The following is an 18,953-nucleotide window of genomic DNA, read 5'->3' as shown; positions in this document are numbered from 1 at the left end:
CTCAGCTGAAAGGCCACTGTCTCAAGAAGCCCCCCTTGCACCCAAGCCAAGCTTTCTGCTCAACTATTCTTTGTGGTGACCTTCTATTATCTTCAGTGTAATCCTTCTTGCACTCTGACATTTTCTTATTTATGTATTTTCATTGTCTTGCCACCTCCATGACCACAAGCTTCATGAGAATGTGGCTCTTCCTGTGTATTCTCAGTGCCCAAAAGATTCCTTGACACACAGTAGGACCTCAGTAGAAGTTTGTGAGATATATCCCCTAAACAGCTACATATGCAGCTGGTATTTATGTAGGTACACAAGCTTATGTATGTGCCTCATGTGGATTTACTCAATTGTCAAGGTACCTCAAGTAACAATTCCTAAATATATACCTACAGAAACTGAGTTTTGAAAAAGTTGAACCACTTGCCTAATGTTACACATCTGGGAGATGGCAGAGGTGCAATTTAAACAAGAATTACTCCAAGACTTGTGGTGTTACTTACTCAGTGACTCCCAGATTTGCCTCCCATCTCTATATCCTAAAATTCTAGGAAAAAAAAAAATCTTTGCTACATTGTGAGTTGCAGCTTAGATTTGCAGAATGTAGCCCTCATAAAGACAACTGGTCATCTTCTCTGGGACAGCTTCAGGAGCACCCAGGGTCAGAGAGGCTTGAAGTGGACATCCCAATAGGCATGGAAGAAACTGGTCATGCCTGGAATACACTACGCATGAAATCATAGTGGAAGTTTGGTTGGACAGCTCCAGCCTTCAGGAAAAGCAGTTGTGACAAAAATACAAAGTAAAAGGGAACAGTAAAGAGAGATCATGATGGTTTCATATTCAGGGGGTTGGTGTGGGTGGGCTTTTGGGGGTATGTGAAATACAGCCCCTCTTTGGAGGGCTACAGAACATGGAAAGAAAATAAAACTCAAGATTTGGAATTATTGTAATTGACAAGTGAATATATTGTTAGATATTTGAGAAAAGCATCAAGTCTGAATAAACTCTGTACAGAAGAAAAAATACAATATGGCAAAATGACAACATATAATAGAAATTGAAAGACTTACTTGAAGTTTGATTGTGTAAAACATCCAGCTGTCAAAGATTCAATTTCTTGTATTTTAAAGTTGAATCTTTATGTAGAGTTTTACATGTAAGAATATAAACTGAGCCAAGAAGAGCTCTTTTATCCTCTTTTTTTTGAGAACCTGAATCCATCCTTTTCATCATCAGGCTTTCAAGAATAAAAGCCCATGTGATATTAAAAAGTGAAAACACCACTTTTGATGCCTGAAAAGGATGTAGCAGGCAATGTTAGAAGTTATACATGTGTATGTGTCAGTTTTTAATATTTAGCCACATGGTAGACATGAAACCCTACTGCTTTGTATATTAACTGAAAATATTTTTTCCTTTAACTCACAACATTGGTCAACTCAAAATAGCCATAATTTTATACATGTGGCATATGCCTATAATCCCAGCACTTGCAAGGCTAGCGCAGAAGATTACTGTAAGTTTAAGGCCAGCCTGGGCTACCTGGAAGTTCACGCCCAGCCTGAATTACATAGTGAGATCCTGCCTCAAAAAAATAAATCAAAATCAAAATAAAGAGCACTGAAGCATACAACTATAACCCCAGCACTCCGGAGGCTGAGGCAGGAGGACTGCAGTGAATTTGAGGCCAGCTTGAGCTGTACAATGAGTTCAAGTACAGCCTGAATTACATAGCCAGACCTTGTCACACACACACACACACACACACACACACACACACGCGCGCACACACCTCCAAATGAAAAACCTCACAAGATTTCACTATTGCTTAAGTTGTATTAACCTGCTATTGTAAGGTAGTGCAGTTGTACTTTATGTAACTGACATTTTCTAGTTATAACTTCCTCTAAGGAGGAAGGAACCTCACGTGCTGGCTAATCTTGATTGTCAGTTCGGCTGGATTAACGAATTCTTAGAAAAGATATGAGGGCACTAATCTCATCAATGGGTTAACCCATTGATGAGTTCTTAGCTGAAGGGCGTATTCAGAGGTGGATGCTGTTTGAGGGACTGGGTCATGGACGTCATGAATTGTGCGACATCACTCTACCACTGCCTTCTGGCCTGATGCTTCTGTCTTAGAGCCAGCTAACTGTGGACTGACATCTCGGAAACTGTGAGCCTAAACATATCTCTTTCTTTTAGATTGTGTACATCAGGGATTTTGTCCCAGCAACAAAAAACTGATTAATAGAGCCCATGTGACAGTTATAATTGGAGATTTGAGTAAATTATAAAATACTAAAATCAGACTTGAGGACCAGTGGAACAGATCAGAAGATGCAGAGACAACTTAAAACACACTGAATCACCTCATTTTTTATAAAGGGCCCAAATATATTCACTGGAAGAAAGAAAGTCTTTTTAATAAATGGTGCTAGAAGAACTGGCTTTCTAAAATCTGAAGACTAAAACTAGACCCAAGTCTATCACCATGTACTAAACTAAAGTCAAAACGGATCAGCACATTAGAAGAGAGACTAAGGAGAACTCTTGAAGACATGGGTGTAGGCAAAGACTTCATGAACAAAACCCCAAAGGCACAGGAAATATGATAAAGAATGAACAACTGTGATCACATCTTATTAAAAAGGTTTTGCACAGCAAAAGAAATCACCAAGAGTGAAGGCACACTACAGAATCGGGGGGGGGGGGGGAACCAAACAAAAAAACCTTAGTTCTTCCTCAAAGGACTAATATGTAGAATATATATAGAACAAAAAAAATCAGACTCCCCATTATTTATTTATTTATTTATTTATTTGTGGAACCGGGGATTGAACTCAGGCCCTTGCACTTGCTAGGGAAGTGCTTATTCTACTGAGTCATCTCCCCGTCCCAGGGAGATGACCAAATTTTAAAGACCAAAGTTTTAAAGACCAAATCCATAAATGGCTTCTGAAGTCCATAGACACTTTGCAAATGAAGACATAGAAACAGCAAATAAATAAATTAAAAACATTTGGTATCACTGGTTACTCAAGAGATGAAAGGTAAGACAACACTGAGATTCCATCGCATTCCAGAAAGAATGGCTATCATCAATAAATCAATGACAAATTCTGGGAAGTCTCTGGGGAAAAGGGAACCCTTTTCACTGTTGGTGGGAGTGTAGCCTGGTACAACCACTGTGGAAATCAGTGTGGAGATTCCATAAAAACTAGGACTAGAAGTTCCATTCAACCCAGCTATTCTTCTAGGTATCTTCCTGAAAGAACTAAAAACATCATACCATAGTGACATATATGCACCCATGTTTAGAGCAGTATAGTTTGTAATAGCTAAATCTCAGAAACAATCCAAATGCCTATCAACCATGGAATGGATAAAGAGGATCTTTTAATACAATGGATTACTACTCAGTCGTAAAGAAGGATAAACTTGAGAAATTTATATCTAAATGGATGCAGCTTGAGACCATACTCTTAAGTGAACTAAATCAGACACACATGTAAACATTACATGGTCTCTGGTGTGAGCAACTGAGAATGTAGACAAGAACAAAAATATATAATAGATATTGTGAAATAGGAAGAAACGTTTTAAGAGGAAAGGGGAATGGGGATGGGGAAGGAAAAGAAAAATGAGGAAAGGATAAAATGGAAACAAAGTTTTGTAAATATGGAGGCGGAAAGGGTTCAGGGGACAGCAGGAGGTAGAAGATAAAAAAAAAGGAACTAAGACTACTATGTACAGGTAGTAGCTCCCTCTGATGAATGTGATTATTATACATATCTAAATTGTATCAATAAACTTAATCAATAAAAATATTTTATCATATCAATGTAAAAATTGTTTTTATGCTGATACAATTTCAAACTTAACTACAAGTTTCACATATGGTACACAGAATTCATGGAGTTTTTCCCTGAATATTTTCATTTTACATAAGGATAACACAATTATCATAACCAGGAACTTAACATTGATGTAACACCACCATATTATATAATTTGAACTATAAGCTCAAATTTCATGAGCTCTCTCTCTTATGTGTCCTTCTTATACTAGAATGTAATCCAGGGGCCCATTTTGCATTTAGTTGTTAGGTCTCTCTGGTCTTTTCCAACTTGTGATAGTTCTTGTCTGTGCTGTGGTTTGAGTCTAGATTTCATTCAGTCATAGGTGGGGCGTTTTCAGAGGTATGTGATGCTGGGATTGATTCATGGTGCGATGCTAGGATCAAAGGCACTAGGATTAAGGGTGTGAGTGCTGCCACGCTAAGCAGAATGGATAAAATATAAGGAACAGAAAGAAGTGTGGCTTCTGTCTTGTTGCTTTGTTACCTTCTGCCCACAAAGAACTGTTTCTCCTCAGGAGCACCTGTTGGCCGTGTCATCCTGCCTCCGAGCCAGCCAATTACAGACTGAAAGTTCTACAAACTGTGAGCTAAATACACCTTGTCTCCTTTAAGTGTCAGGTATTTTGTCATAGCAAAGAGCCAAGTAGCTAAGACATCTTGCTCTCTCCCACTCACTCTCAACTACTGGTTCCTAAGTGAACCTTCTAAAATGCCAAAGAGATCAAGCTATTCACCAGCTTAATATCTGTTAGAGGCTCCCCATTGGTTTAAGAATAAAATGCAAATGGACTTGCATGAAATGGTAACAGCAAAGGCTTTGCATTTCACTCTCAATGGCTCTTGTAGCCTCATTTCCTGCCACTTTACCCACGCCATCCAGACTCTGGGCCATGATGCTGGCTGTGCATTCTCCTTGAGCCACACCCAAGAGGCCCCTGGGCCTAGCACATCCTCTGCCTACAGGCTGCTCCTAGGTAGTTAACATTTATTTGATGGCATGCTATGCAAGGATCTGTGAATATATTAAGAGGTAAATCATAGTTCTTTGATTTAAGGAACTAACTCTCTAAAAGGAAGGAAAGAGACATGTATGAAGAAATGCCTAACCAAAATGCTACCTTGCAGAAAGGCCCTTACAGAAAGTAATGTCTAGACTTGATGCACAGAAAGGGGTTTGTGGGCTGGCGAGATAGCTCACTGGACTAAGTGCCTGCTTAGGCAAGTGCAGGGACTGGGGTTCCATCCCTGGCACCATGTGTCGTGCCAGCCCCACCCCCAGGAGCACTAAACTGGGAACTGAGTCCGGGCATCGTGGCACGCTCCTGTAGTCCCAGCACTGGGGAGGCTGAAAACAGGAGGATCACTACAAGACCCTGCACACACACAAAAGGGTTTGTCCTGCAGACAGGGAGAAATGGGTTGATGTACATAAAGTAGCTTCTCAGGTTTGTGAATGGGGACAGTGAGGTGACGGGAAAAGGTGAGGGACAAACTGTTCAGGTCGCAAGAAACCCCTGTTGCCTAGGGAGTTGCAAAAAGCCTTCCCTGATTCTCTTCCTTAGACACTCAGTGTCTGTGCTCTCTGTTACCTGATGTAGCTCCTGTCATGGGGATTGTCACGCTGGTGTTTAAGCTGAAAGCTCTACAAATCCCCTAACCCCCTCCAGACCCTTGAAGGAAGAAGGGCTGCTCTGCTTTACTTCTGTACCCCAGGCCTTGCATCTAGTTGCCTTAAGGGGTCAGATGAAGTGGGAAGACTGACAGCACTATTACTTAGACGTTCCCTCCAAGTCAATGCCACATATAATGGCAAATGATTGACACCAAGCAGTGTCGGGAGTTGCTGGAAACCCTGGACCCTGCCTCCTTTAAGTGTTGGGTATTTTGTCTCAGGATCTCTAGCAGTCTGAGCTGCATAGTGAGGCCCTGCACACACACACACACACACACACACACACACACACACACACACGAGCAAAGTAGCTAAGACATCTTGCTCTGTCCCACTCAGTGCCAACTACTGGTTCCTAAGTGAACCTGGCTTGGAGGGAATCTTCAGATACAGATTTTTGAAATCTGCACAGACCCTGTGATGACTCCCTAGTTAGTTGTTTTAACTATTCTGTGCTCTGTTAATGCATTTTACAACAGCTGGGCTCCACAACTGTTCAATTTACCCTTCCTTTTTTTCTTCCTTCTTTCCTTTCCTGTTTTCCTTCCTCCCTCTCTTCCTCTTTACTACTCCCTGAAAACTCTTAGACAATGGCTTTGTTATGCAAGAGGTGGGGGAGGAGAGGAGCTCTAAGGCAGACAAACACTCTCCATTTCTGCCTTGGCTGGACTCCTAGCCAAGTTTTTTGCCTGGCTTCTGGGGTGAACAACAGCACTGGAATAGAAGATGGGTGGACAATCTGGGCTGACTCTCTTGTGCTCCAGGAGTCTCAGCTTCTTGAAAGGCAGGAACCAGAACCGAGTAATGAGGGTACGACCTCCTTTTTGGGTTCATCACTCTCACAAGGTGAAGGGTAGGAGGAAAAGAGCGAATAGTTCTTCACTATCCCCCATCCCAGTTCCTTGACTTTGAAGCAAAAGCATCCCACTCTTCCTATTTTCCTGGAGCAGAGGTCTAAATCCAGCTGTTTTTGCAGCCTCTGGCAGGTTAAGAAGCAGACATTTCTCCATGACTTGCTGATTTACACCAAATTCTAAAATTTCCCCATCCATCCCTGTTGCTAGCTCCCTCAAAGGGAGGTGCTCTGAGCCGACCTGTGGGCTCATTTTCATTGTCATGTGCCTCCTTTGTGTTGTGCCCTGCCCAGCACCATCTAGTCCTCCTTGATGAAGGAAGCCAGCTAGCCTCCAGCTTCCTTTGTTAACTTCCCAGTTCTTCTGCCCACTGCCTCTGTACATCTGCTTTGTTTTAAAGTGCTATGGACAGTACTGAATTTTTCACTTTCAAATGAAAATAACCATCACCTCTGTGTTCACTGTACGGGCACTTTTGGGTGCAGAGACAGGCGCTGTTTCCGGAGAAACTTCTGAGGTGAGTGGCTTTCAGGACAAGGGGGCCAGCAAGGTTCACCTCCTAAAGACTCTGGACAAAATCAGCAACTCCACAAGATAACAGCTGTCCCAAGCCCATCATTATCCTTCTCTCAGAAAAAATCAATACGCAGAGTGATTAGGAGTTCAAGTCCCCAGTGCCTTCCTCTGGAAGCTCCGTGACCCTGCCAGGTGACCGTGGCTGACTCTTGGCTTCCTTTTCCTCAGCTGTAAATAGGGAACAGAAACTGAAGTCTACATCAGTGGGGAGGCTGTAAGGATTAGATGAGATGCTAAATGTCCATCAGAAAAATAAAATGTCTATCATACAGCTTAGGGCTAAAAACATACTAGATATTATTAACGGCACGTTGCTTCTCCTCTAAAACATGAGCTTGGCTGGCCAACTTCAAAGTGTCCCTACCCTTCCGGGACTGTCCAAGTCCTACAATCTGGGCTTGGGGTCCCGGAGGCCGCGCTCCCGGGGCTGGGGCGCGACTGCGCCGGCCCAGGTCGGCTGAGCAGGCGCCCGGCCCGCAGAGGGCACAGGTGCGGTGTGATCGCGGCCGGCTCTGCCCGTGGGCGCGGCACGGGGACGTCTGAGTCACCCCGAGGACACCGCGGGGCACCGGACTCCGGGCGGCGGCGGGCAGGAGCTGCGGCCCCACCCCGCGAGCCCGGGGCAGGCGGGGGTGCGGGCCACGCGCCGCGCCCCTGCAGCCGCCCCGCACCGAGTGACCGGTATCCCCTCCAGGAGAGCAAGGCCCTCCGGAGGAAGCGCGCCGCAGCCCGAAGCCCGGGCGCCAAACCGCCGTCATCGCCTTCCTGTGCCGGGTGATCCGTCTCCTCACCCACCCGGAAAAACATAGTCCGCCCTCACGTCCTTGCGGAGCAGCGCTCGCGCCCACACAGTAAGATTCTTTTGTGCCCGCACCCTTGTCTTTCTCTTTCCAAGCACGCTAGGGCCCACGAAGGGGGAAATCACCCCTCACAAGGAACCCCCAAGGGAGACGCGACAGAAGGAGCCGAGGGGCAGGGAGGGAAAGCCGCGCTGGCGGAGGGACACGGCGCGGAAGACGCAGTGCGCACGCGCGCCGCGAGAACGAGTTCCGGTCCGGCCGAGGCCTGTCCCTAAAAATAGCCCCGGTGTGGGGATCCGTGCGCGGATGTCCCGGCGAGTCCCGGGCTGAAGGAGGCGGCTCCGGCGGCGCTGAGTGCTGTGGCGGGCCCGGGCTGCGGCGTGTGCGCGCCCGCCAGCTGCGCCGGAGACGCGGTGAGGGCCGCGGACCGCGGGCTCTGGGCGCGGGGCCGGCCGTGCTGGAGGGGGCGGTGTCTTGGTGAGGGGCTGGCGTGGCGGTGCTGGGGCGGCGGGACGCCCGCGGGGACCCCGGGACGAGGCCGTGTCCGGCCGGGAAGGGGTCGGGGTCGCGGGCGCGCGGCGGCCGGGCGTGTGCGCCACGGGGAGGCGGCGAGAGGGGCCGGGTCGGGTTGGTGGCGAGGGGCGAGGAGCCCGGAGAGGTGGGGGCGGGGGCCGGGGCCTGACGGGCGCCCTCGGAGTCCACCCGGGAAGGTTCGGTCGCGGGCGGCTGCCCGGGCCGGAGGGTGGGGGGGCGGTCGACGTGGCTTCCGTGAAAGTTGAAGGAGTTCCCTGGGGGCTTCGGAGCTTTCTGGGCTCCTTCCCGTGGCCCTTGGCGGCCGGGGTCTCCCCGAAGGGCCGGACCGCCAGTGTAGGGGCGTTCTCCCCTGGCGTCGGACTTGGAGAAGTTCCCCACTTCTGCTTCGGGAGAAGGTCGCTCGGACGGGGCGGAACCCAGAGGTCCGAAGTCTGCTCGTGTGTCCGCGGTGTCGGTGTTGGGGTCGGGATCCGGGGCGGCGTCCGGGTCTGGAGCCACCTGCGGGTGTGCACGGCCGGCCGGAGACGTCGCGCGAACCGGCCCGGAGGCTGCAGAGGGACCCGCTAGCCGCCTGCATCCAGGTGGAGCCCAGCACGCCGGGAAGGTGTCTGGTGATAGAAACTTTGCCTTTTGGTTCATTGTCATCTGTGAACAGCGAGGGTTAAGAATTGGTGCTAGGGCAGACAAGTTTTGGAAAGGTGAACGTGTGTGCAAGCGAATGTTTCCCCCTTGAAAGTGCAACTATGAAATTGTTACTCAGACCTGAAACAGCTTTCCGGAGCGGTGAAGCGAGTCCCCTGTCATGATCCAGGAGGGAAGCGCGTGTATATTGAATACAACATAGTGTTAACCTTCATTTTAGCGCACAATGCAACTGGGATTTCAATAACTGCTATTCGAAAGGCCTGCTGTGAGGTATTTAACAATAGTATGTGCATTTTAAAGGAGATATTGTCTAATGTTTTTCAAGTTTTTAGCACGGCATGTTTCCCTTGTGTCTTGTGTCATCCATTACTATACAAAGATAAGGTTGCTGAAAGCCGTAATTAGGGGTATGTTACACAAGAGTACTTTCCCTTTAAGAATCCAGCTGTGTTGTTTTGGCAACTGCTAAGTACACTAGTTGTCAGTTTTAAAATCTGTGTTACCTTGGCAGAACGTGAAGTCTGTGGAAAAGGTAAACAAAATAGTTTTTCTAACATACAAAAATGACGTTTCTCTTAATGTGGATTTAGGAAATGTAAAAGTAACAGTATTGTGCTATTATGACTTTTGTATGTGCATTTTTGTTTTGTTTTTGTGTGTTTTGGAGAGCTCTGCCTTTAGTCTTTCTTTTTCTGCAAATGGCAACTATTAGGGAAAGAGTGTTTTCATGAAAGCAAATGCCAAGTTAGAGTTTATATTAGATGTAATGTTTATACAAATGTAATGTTTATAGACACGTCTGTGCCGCATAAAACAGTAAGATTAGTGTTTGTTGTAGATGCTGATGCATTCATTGACGCTAGACTCGTCTTTAATTCTCAGTGAACATTGTTGCAAAAGTTGAGAAAATGTTGTAAGTCCTCTAACCAGCCAAAAGTAGTGGTTTGTTTGTAGATGCTACATGAATAATTTTCTTGGAAGAGTGCTTTTAGTAGATACTGCAGGAGTCAATGCTTGTGAAGTAGTAGTGTTGTCTCTCTCTAAACATAATTATTTGCTTATCTATTTAATTCACCTTGTAGTTATATAAGAAATTAAAACCTTTTTCATGTTTGGACAAAGGTGTTAAAATTAAATTGTTAGTAGACTGAGTTATGGCTTGATAATACTTCTTTCATATAGAGCTTTTAACAACATTTCCACGGTGGGCATATGTGACAGGTTTTTCTTTTGCAGGTATAATTGGGAATGATTTTTAAAAAAAAGTTGTGATGCTGTATTTTCCAGAGAAGATTCATTACAGCTTTGTATTTTCCATTTAGAATATAGTAGTAGCTAATACTAATTTTATTAATATTCATGTAATACAGTGTCACTCATTGTTTGACTACTAGTGGTATTTGAGGGTGGTTAAGTAATTATGGAAATATTTATTAGAAGATGATTTTGAAGTTTGAAATAGTCTAATCTCAGATTGTGTTCTGATTTAGTCTCCTAAATACATACCACAGAGGACTTAGTACCCTGGTTTGTCAGTTGAGGAAAGCCCTTTTTCCCTCCCTTTGCTGCTTTTCAGTCTGGCAAGAGGAATTTAGGGTTAGAGTGATGTGGATGTTCTGGGGGCATTTGGATTTGAAATACAATATTTTGCCTTACAATCAGACCATGCCCTTATTTTTTTTTGAAAGATATAGTACATATAAATGATATAAAGTCCTGCGTGAGTTTTATCAGTGAAGGGGAGTTTGGAATACTACTCTTTGGATTGAAAATGATCACTATTGCTTTTTCCTCTAGATGAGAAAGGAAATCTGTAAGTGTTCTCAGTAAATTGAGAGGTGTCTACTTTCTTAATGTTTTAGTAGTAAAAAGAAGTGTAGATACAGAAATTATATCAGTCTTTCAGCTAGATAACCTAGGACAAAAAAATTCTTCAGTGAGGGTTTTTGTTTTTTAAATGTATTTAGTACAGGGTCTACAGGGTCTCACTACGTAGATCAGACTCATAGTGATTCTCCTGTTTTCAACCTCCCAAGCGCTGGGATTACTGGTGTGCACCACCACGCCCAGTCTCATTCACCTTCTCAGGACACCCCTGGGGCAGAGCCCGCAAGGCAGGCTGGGGATCGAACCCCAGCTGCTGTGTCTGCATGAGCAGGCACTTTAGTCTACTGAGCTATCCGGCCAGCCCCATATAATATTTTTAAAAAGAGAAGATCCTAAATGTCTGTTTCACTGTGTCTAGTTGTCCCCCCCCATTCTTTAACATGTCATGTTGATTTGTAAGTCCTTATAAAGGAATGCGATTTGAGTTTTGTAATTAGGTTTTGATTGAGATACTAGCTCCACTACTGACAAACTAGTAGAAAATTTGCCTCTGTAAAATGCAAGTTATACCATTTGCCCCATAGTGTTATTAGAATTTAAATGAGAATGTATAGAAGGTCCTGGCTCATAGCCTGAGGTATAATGTACCAAAATGCACATTGCCTGATGTCCTTTCCACCTTTTCCTGCTTTCATGATTCCTTCCTGTGATGATTATGTATGTACCACTCTGCGAGTATATGTATGTTTAGTGTTTGTGACCAAAAGAACTTTATACAGTATATCAGTATAGGAGAATGCTCATGTACTTGTTTTGGATAAAGTATTCCAACATCTTAAATTCATTGTCAAACTAGAGAAAATATTCAGTTGGCTATTCTATGTTAGATTCTTGATCTATATAGGTTGCCTCTAACTTCTATAATCTCTACTACTTAAAAAAAAAAAAACAACAAAAACAGTTAAGTAATTGGTTTTTAGGGAGTCATTGAATTATGTCTTTTAGAAATGATAGGTGATAGTTATCTGTTAAGATCACGATATTTAAAATTTGAAGCTAGAAACATTTTTATAACCTACCTGGAATAAGGATGCATAAAAATAACTTTAGTGGGTAATTACAATTTCTGCATATTTCATCTTATCTAGTCTGTGAAACAAAATTATTTTATCCATGTATTCTTTGTGTACTCTGTAATAAAAGAATGTTGTGTCCAGTAACTAGCTAACTTTTTACCTGAAAACATCTTTATAGAACTCAATTGACTTTATTTTTTTTTTAAACCTTTTTTTTTTTTTTTTTTTGGTGGAACTGGGGATTGAATTCAGGCCTTTGTGCTTGCCAGGCAAGCACTTATTCTACTGAGCCATCTCCCCAGCTCCTGACTTTATTTTTAATAAACATTTTTTTGTTTTGTTTTGTTTTTTTTGGGGGGAACTAGGTATTGAACTCAGGCCCTTGCACTTGTCAGGCAATGTTTATTCTACTGAGCCATCTCTCCGGCCCAACATTTTACTTTGCTAACAAGAAGTACACAGAAAACCAATAGGCATGTTTAAAAAAACAACAAATCTTAAACATGTGAGCAGTAGTATGAACCCATTTGCTGATTAGCAAGTCTTGTGCCTAGCTTTGGCTGGCTTTCTTGGCTCTTATTTAACAAATACTATATTTTCAATAAATATTTTATTATTTTAAAATTTATTAATTATATTTATTGAATTTAGTATTCTTAGTAGTTACTTAAGACAAAACCATAAGCACATAAAGTTAAAAGGCAAAATACTATATTTGAATATTTGTGTAAGATGGCAGGCAATTTAGTTCATCATTTCACAGCAGGTGATGTAGAAAGCCAAAGGATGTAACACAGTGGCTGAAGATACTTTACTTAATCAAATTCCCAGTGAATATCAACCAAGGTGTATCTTTAAAAAAAAAATTATGTATTATGGCACTGGGAAAAATAGCTCAGTAGAATAAGACTTGCCTGGCAAGTGCAATGTCCTGAGCATCCCAGTACTGCCAAAAGAAAAAAAAAGTATTTAAAGTTTAAAAAAAATTATTTATTTATTTGGTACAGGGTCTTGCTATGAAGTTTATACTTGTGATCCTCCTGTCTTAGCCTCCCCAGGGATGGGATTACAGGTGTGCACCACCACGACCAGTTTCGGTGGCTGGCTTGGCATAGGGCTGGCATGGCATATGATATCAGAGAGTGAACCCAGATCCTTGTGCTTGCCAGAGAGGTGCTTATACTGCTGAGGTATCTTCCCAGCCCCTATTTATGTATTTTTTAATTTTAAAGAGAAAAAAATTAAAATTAAACAGTTGCAAAGCAAGCTAATAGGAGATTAATACCTTATGTATTGTAATCTTCGTAGCATTTATTTAGAGTACAAGATATGGGCATGAAATATTGTCCAAACAATATTAGCACAAACCTTCCTTTTCAGTGAACTAAGAGAAACTAGTGTGTAACTCTCTTAACTGTGTGTGTGTGTGTATGTGTGTATACATACTTTTTTTCCCTTTTCCCTCCTTTTAATATTTCCATCACAAGTTCTTTCTTTTTTTCAATAGTTTCTTCCCAGTTCATGACATCTATTGTACGTTACGATTTTATTTACTCATTCAGTTTCTCACACTAGTGAGACAATGTGATGTTTACACATGTAGGCCTTATTTTATTTAGGAGTATGGTCTTGAGTTGCATCCATTTACCTATAAAAGTCTCTAGTTTATCCTTCTTTATGGCTGAGTAGTACTCTGTTGTATAAAAACACCATATTTTTAATCCATTCTTCAGGTAATAGGCATTAGTGTTGTTTGTAAGATTTAGCTGTTACTTACAAACTGTCCTGCTATAAACATGGGTACACATATATCACCGGGGTATGATGTTTTCAGCTCTTCTGGGAAGATACCCAGAAGGGAAATAGTTGGTTTGAATAGGACTTCTAGTCCTCGTTATTTGAGGAATCTCCCCCACTGATTTCCATAGTGGCTGCACTAGTCTACACTCCCACCAACATTGGAGAAGGGTTCCTTTTCCCCCGTAGCCCCAATAACATTTGTTATGGTGGATTTCTTGAGGATAGCCATGTTTTTCTGGGGTGGAGATGGAATCCCATTGTTGCACGGGACATCTCGTGGTTGTCTAGAGTTAATGTTTTCTTACACAGAAATATGAACTTTATGGATTTTTAAAAACTGTCATCAAGACGAATATGTGCTTTGTGATATGTTTTCAGGAATGAGTGGTGAGTTTAGATTTGATGAGCTGGCTTTTTTTATTGTGACCAGCGGCATGCATATGGAAGTTGACTTGAATTCTTTTAAGGTATGTTTTGTGATCCTTGGCAGAAAAACTGCTTCCTGTTTGACCTTGTAGGATATCTTACAACTTTCCAGTTTACTAAGAATAACGTGGCTGGACATAGTGGTACATGTCTGTAGTCATAGCTCTCTAGGAGGTAGAGGCAGGAGGATTACAAGTTCACGCCTAGCCTGAACAACTTCATGACTTACTGAGACCTCTGTCAAAATAAATAAATAAATAAATAAATAAATTTAAAAAAAATAAAAAGAGCTAGGAATGTAGCTTAGTATGTAGGCCCTGAGTACAATTTCAGTTGTCACTAAAATAAGGTAAAGGGACTGGGGAGATGGCTCAGTGGAATAAGCGCTTCTCTGGCAAGCGCAAGGGCCTGAGTTCAATCCCCGGTTCCGCCAAAAAGAAAAGGAAAAAAAAAAAAGTAAAATAAAAATAAGGTGCTCTTGCATTGAGTGACTGTATTTGCCTGTCTCATCTTTCATCTTCACTCCCAGCAATCCCTCTACTTCATAAGAGATTGCAATTGTATTTTTAAAATTCAGATTTACACATTATTTATTTTTAAAGAAAACTTTGACAGCGTATAAGAGTAATAGAGTGGTCCTAATGTAAGGTATAAAGGATTGGCCTCTAAAATCAGACTGTTAAGTGAAATTTCCTACTTTATTACTCTGTGTCTCTGCCCCTGCCCTTCAGTTGCTCTGCTCTCACCAAGGCTAGCGGTTTTCTCCTCTTAAAAAGGCCATATATCTTCATCCTGAAGAGTCCCACTTTTATTTCTTTTGCACAGGATTCTCTTGAGCTTGATACCTACCTAGGTATCTGGTTGGGATCTCATGTATAAAATAATGTTAGTTATATGGCTAAAATAACTAGTTTTTCTTCTCTACCAGCCTTCTTTTCACTCCCAAACCTTTGTGCCTTTTCTTGTCTGTCCTATGTCAGTAAATGATAGTACTCACAGCAAAAGATTATGATGTTCTTGATTCCTTTGCTTTAGTCTCTAATCCATCCACAAGTCCTTTTGTACCTTCACGATTTATATTGAATAAATCTGCTACTCTTACTGTTTGCTGCCACTTCTTTGTTTTAAGCTATCATTATTTGAATGAATTATTGTGTAAACCTCCTGAGTGGATTTTTCTTGATCCATACCACTTCTTTATTCACACAGCTGCTCTAAGGATCATTTTAAGAATTTAAATCAGATATTATTTCTCTTTTTAAAATCTTCTAGTGTCTTCTCATGTCAAAATAATACTTTTTGCCTAGACTAAATGGCCGTGGATGGCTCTTCTCTTACCAGTTCTTCCTCCCATCCATTGAATAGCAGACACAAGGCCCTTCCTCTTTTAGGACCATTTGCACTTTCTTTCTTTGTCCCTTCCCAGGATAGTGTTTGAATGGCAGGCTCAACCAAACCCATCTTGACCTATATCACACTTTTTCACTCTGAGGCCAACTCTCCCCATCTTGTTAATATTGTACTATCAGTTTATTCTCTCATGCAGTTCTTTCCTTTAAGACATTTACCCTCATTTGTGCATACCTGCTTTTTAAAAAAATTAAACCCAGGGAGCAGTGAGCTACATCCCGAGGCCCTTCCCTCCCCTTTCTTTTTTTGTATCTTAGGGAAGGTATCTACAGGGTATTCAGAGTCTCACTACTAGGCCAGACTCATAGTGATCTGCCTGTTTACAACTCCCAAGAGCTGGGACTTCAGGCGTGCGCCACTATGCCTAGTCTCAATTGCCATCTCAGCTTGCCCGGGGGGCGGGCCTGGCATGGCAGGCCTGGGGAGTCGAACCCCCTCCCCTTTCTTTCTCTCTCTTTTTTTTTTTTTTTTTTTTTTTTACTGGGGGATTGAACTGAGGTCCTTGCTCTTGCCAGGCAAGCGTTTATTGTACTAAGCCATCTCTTCTTTGTGATCGACTCTCAGTAAGCTGCCCAGGCTGGGGTCAAACTTGGTATTTCCTCCTCATCCTTCTAAGTAGCTGGGATACAGGTGTGTGCCACTGCAGTTACTGCTTGTGATGGTCTTTTTTCTTTTTAAAATGTATTTAGTACAGGGTCTTGCAGGGTCTCACTACGTTGATCAGATTCATAGTGATTCTCCTGTTTTCAGCCTCCCAAGCTCTGGGATTACAGGCGCGTGCCACTGTGTTCTGCCTAAGCAGGCACTTTAGTCCACTGAGCTGTCTGTGATATTCTTTCTTTTTCATGCCTATATGAAAACTGCACAAAGACAAAGGCCTTGTTTGTCTTGTTCATGCCTGAGTTAGCAGCACACAGCCTGGCACTTAGAAACCACTAAATATTTGAATGAATACTTCTGTTTTTCTTTGCTCCTGTTTTTGCCAGTAGTTGGAAATGTTCTTTTGCTCATATACTCACTGGTCATCGTTTTTATGTGTTATTTAATACATTATTTTTAAATGTGTTATCATTTTTATGGTACACAATACAGCTCAGACTTGTAGTGATCTTCCTGCTTATAGCCTCCCCAGCACTGGGATTACAGGCATGCACCACCATGCCTGGATGTTGCAGGTTTAGCGTGCCCTAGGGGCATGGCTGGTGCGACATGTGGGACCCAGGATTGGACCCTGGTCCCTGGGCTTGCCAGAGCAGGCACTTAGTCTGCTGAGCTATCTCACTAGCCCTGTCTGGACCTATCCTTTAAGTCTTGTCTCTGGTCCATCTCAGCTATGAGTCAAAGTTTGAATCTTGATAGACAGTTTTTATCTCTTGCTTGTGTGTACTTCCAAAGCCTTTATATGGACATTATTTGCAAAGTAAATCTCATTTTAGAGTAGTTAGAATATTATAACTGAAGTGCTTGTTTTCTGTTAAGTTGAATTTCTATGCCAAAGACTAGTTTGCACCAGAGTAGCATAATACATGACACTGAGTAAATTTTCAGAAAATGTTGAAATGAGTGGAAGTTGCTCTCATTAACTGAACTAATCAATCATAGAGCAGTTTTCTTAAATCAGACAATTTATAGATTCCTTCTGGATTATATATCCTATCTTATGTACTTTCTATGCTTGTTAACATTTCCATCAGCATTATGAAGGAAGGAATCTGGGAAGTCTTGAACCAGTGGCATATCCTGAGTAATCCTTTTGCCTTCTTGCTGGGCAGTGAGTGGTCATTTTGACTGAGGGCTATATTTTCACTTTGAAATGTGTATCCCTGCTGTTCCTTACTAACCCGTCCCTTCTCCATCACTCTTTATATTTGCATAGTAGCCGCAAAGTCTAGAAACAGTTTTGTTTTATTTATAATGTGAAACTTCTTGATTACATTTTTTGGAGTATGCTAAAGATACGCATTTATTCATTTAAAATCAGAGACGTATTGCTTAAGGCAAAGTCTCAGACAAAGGTACAGGAATGGCTGGAAATGCTGTTTATTGCCTACAAGAAACCACATGCTAAATGTTACATAATGTCATTGCATATGTCACCTGTTGTATTTTCAGGTATCTACTATAAAGATTGATTTCTTCACCTCCCTTTTTCCTTCCTCTTCCTATTAAAACTTTTTATTGAATTTAGAGCAAATTATATATTATGATACTTTACCCTTAAATACTTTAGTTGTCATCTCCTAAGAACAAGGACATGTTCATACATAATCATTGTGTGGTAGATTCAAGAAATTTAATATTGACAATATTATTTTATAGAGTTCATATTAAAATTTCTGCAGATCTGCCTGTAAACTTTGATAGCATTTTTCCTTTTTAATATTACACATTGCATTTTATTTGTTGCTAACTCTTCTGTTCTTTAAGTATAAAACAGTTCTTCAGCCTTTTTTTCTTTCCTAAAAGTAGAAGTCGTGAAGATTGCAGGCCTTTGTTTTGTAGGATGTCTGTCAGTATGAATTTGTCCTTTTGTTTCTTTGTGCTCACATTCAGGTTATGCAGTTTTTGGCAGAAATCCCATGTAAGTGGTGATACATCCTGGGTAAATCATAGTAGGGGGCATAGTAGGGGGCATATCATAGTAGGGTGTCAGCTTGACCATGCTAGTGGTGTTTACTTAAGTCATTCAGTAGAAATTTGATTTTTTGAGGCAGGGTCTCACTATGTAGTGCAGGCTGGCCTTAAACTCACTTATGTCACCCAAGCTTTCTTCCAACTCACAAGGATCCTCCTGGCTCAGCCATCCTCATGCTGGGATTACAGGTGTGTGTCACCACATCCAGCTGCTCAGTTAAAAGTTTTGCCTGCAAGTTTTCTCCATTCTAAAAGGAGTCGAAGAGGCAGGGTAGTGTGTACCAGAAATCCCAGCACTCTGGGTACCTGGTACAACATCACAAATTTGCATCCAGCCTGGGCAATTTATTGAGATCTGTCCTCCAAAAAAAGTGAAATGTGTATGCCTGCGTTGTCTCCTCTAATGCTGTAAATAACCCTAAATAATTACTTTCACTTAATTCTGTTTAATTCTCTAGTGATTCTGTCTTGTTTTCCATAATATATTTTAAGCTTTTTGGGAGTAGAAATTCTATGTCATGATTCTTTGCATACTCAGTGAATTGTTGCATAGTACCTTGAACATGGATAATAGCCATGTGTTGTTTATAATATATACTGTAATTATAGTGACTCACTGTTATCTTTATGACTCGTACAGTAAAATACTATGTTACAACATTTTAGCTAATTTTGTGGAAACATTTTTCTACTGAGTTGGTGACTTATGTTTTTAATGTCTTTAGAAGAAATTAAAAACTAAAGATTTTAACCTTAAATTTTTTAAACTTTAAATTTTAAGTAACCCATTTCTTTTTTTTTCTCATTAAACTTTGTTTTAATGGGTCTCAAAATTCTGTGACA

The 18,953-nt window shown here is 41.9% G+C and overlaps 1 protein-coding gene across 6 annotated transcripts in view; it reads left to right on the top strand.

Moving 5' to 3' along the window:
* Nucleotides 1–8,021: 8,021 nt before the first annotated feature.
* Nucleotides 8,022–18,953, top strand: part of Mef2a (myocyte enhancer factor 2A) — a 142,150-nt gene continuing 131,218 nt past the window's right edge. For 3 of the 6 annotated variants that reach the window (XM_023709954.1, XM_023709964.1, XM_023709943.1), the window contains exon 1: nt 8,022–8,171. The gene's annotated coding sequence lies outside the window, so the exon portion shown is untranslated. The remainder of the gene's footprint in view (nt 8,172–18,953) is intronic. The other 3 variants (XM_023709960.1, XM_023709962.1, XM_012513868.2) reach the window with 1 other exon arrangement.

This window comes from Octodon degus, unplaced genomic scaffold, assembly GCF_000260255.1.
Source record: "Octodon degus isolate 3935 unplaced genomic scaffold, OctDeg1.0 scaffold00002, whole genome shotgun sequence".
NCBI classification, from domain to species: Eukaryota; Metazoa; Chordata; class Mammalia; order Rodentia; family Octodontidae; genus Octodon; species Octodon degus.
The sequence above is the reverse complement of the archived record's forward strand: the minus strand, read 5'-3'. Positions and strand labels throughout refer to the sequence as shown.